Genomic DNA, 2,240 nt, shown 5'->3' with positions numbered 1-2,240 from the left:
GTCCTCCACTAACAGCAATGCATGGACAGGAGCTCCCAGGGGCATTCTAGGACAGCTTCAACATCCTCTTGCCATCACAAACAGGTTCATTTGCAGAAACCAGTTAGTTTTATTCTGCTTTCTCCTTGCTATTCTGAGGCACCACAAAATGTCAAAATCAGATCAGCCATAATAAATTACTTTACTTTCATATAAAGAAGTTTAAACGATCATAGTCTGTAATACTTGGCAAGAAAAACCCCCTCCGCAGTTTGTTGCTCAAACTGATTTTAGTGAGCTGCAAATGCAACTGATGCAGTTTGGAGAAGTAGCTTACTCATGAGCAACATACCACTTACTAAATAGAATGGTACTGAACTAATTCCATAATGAGGGCCAGATACAAACCCCGCTAAAAATCAACACAGAGAAGCGAGAGAGTAAACAGTGTCAGGGACCATTCCCTTTGAGACATTTTCAGAGTTCAGAATTTTTTCTGAAATACAAAAATGGAAAAATTCATCTAAACTATTTGCTTCTCATTATAGTATAGCTGTCCTTCATTCACTGACACTGCAACATTAGCCAACTCATCCAGTGCTCTCTTTCTTCTATCAGCATTATTGCAGTAATTTCTTCATGCACAGAAGTATGGCTGATTTATCTACATAATCAAATCAGCTCTGAAGAAATGGAGTCATTCCTCAATAAGAGAAAGGACTGCTAAGTGGGAGTGGGTTGCTTGTACAATTATATTCTTAAACAAGTGTATTCAATCAGTGCTTGTGTGAGCATCACTAAATTAAAATCACAGATATAATTGTGTCTGAACACTTGTGCATTCCATGAGTAGGATGTAAATTTCATTTATGAGGTTTTAAACTTACTATTCCATTGAAATTAAGAAGAAATAAAATCAGAGCATTCAGAGGTATTGTTTCAGGCTGTTTGCAAATTCTAGAGACTATCATTGCAAACCTTTGCTAGTGATCACATACTTTGACATTCACTGATAGTCACTTTTCTCATAAACTCTTTCAGAGCAATAATAAAAATAAATACACTCTCCCAAGAAAAATATCAGATTGCCAAACCATTGTGACACAGCCAAACAAACTTTAGCTGAGATTGTGTAATCTCAACAATCGCTCTTGTTAAATTGCAGAATGGTTTTAGCCAAGAATTATTCCAGCTATTACCAAACTCACCTTATACCTTTTATCAAAGGATTTCAGAAACCAAAGGAAACAATAATCATCATTCTATCTGTTTTTCTAAAAACAGCTTTAGAGCTCAGTGACTAAATTCAGAAGAAACACCACACTTAAAATCTTCTTGCCACTCCTTCCACTTGCTGCACTTTCAATTAAAGTTTGTTGATTGTCCAATACAAATGCAATTCTTATGCAGCTGAACAATAACACAACCAACATTGTGAGGCCAAATGCTGTCTAAAACAAGCATGCCCCAGCATTCTCTACCCCACAGGCACAGCTGCACTTAAGTCTTTCAAAACACTTGATTCTACTTGGAATCGTTTTAGGGACAGAAAATATTTAAGTTGCATCTAAAACTCATAATTTGCTTCTTATATGTAAAAACAAACATTACAAACTGGAACACCTAGTGCTGACTAGCCCTGCTGCCCTCTTTGCAGGCCTTGCTTAGCGAGTCGGCCAAAGATCTGTCTGTGGAGGAGATGCCACTTCAGTTTCTGTTCTGGTACCTCTCCTGCTTTACTCCTCAGCTGTGTGCTGGCACTGGGGCTTTGCCAGCTCTCCGATGCCACTGCCCCGTGTTGTGCGTTGGTGGAGAGGCAGCGGAGAGCACAGTCCCTCGGTGGATACGCACCCAGTATACACAGTGTGTACACTGTGCACACAGTGTGTCCGCACAGTGCACACAGCGCACAGAGTGCACAGTACAGGATGCACACACATGCACAGTACGCCCCACACTCACGGGGCACAGACGCCTCTCTGCCCGCCCGGGAAGCCGCGGCCCGGCTGCTCGGGCGTCATCTGTGCCGCCATCCCAGGGTCAGGAGGCGGGTCACGGGTGCCACCAACGGGAGCCTTGCTCCAGCCGTGCCGCTGGCGGGCGGCTGGGAAGCGCCCTGGACCCGCGCCCCTCTGTGGACACCGTGCCCCGCGCCCGCCCGACGCCCACACACCGCCCCGGGGATCGCCCGCGGGCCTCGGGGCGCTGCCGGGCCTTGCGCGGCGGCGCTGCGGGCGGTGGGCGGCTCCGCGGGGATGACG

This window comes from Lichenostomus cassidix, chromosome 2, assembly GCF_008360975.1.
Source record: "Lichenostomus cassidix isolate B80296 chromosome 2, HeHo_3.0, whole genome shotgun sequence".
Taxonomy (NCBI): Eukaryota; Metazoa; Chordata; class Aves; order Passeriformes; family Meliphagidae; genus Lichenostomus; species Lichenostomus cassidix.
This window is presented reverse-complemented; position numbering follows the sequence as displayed.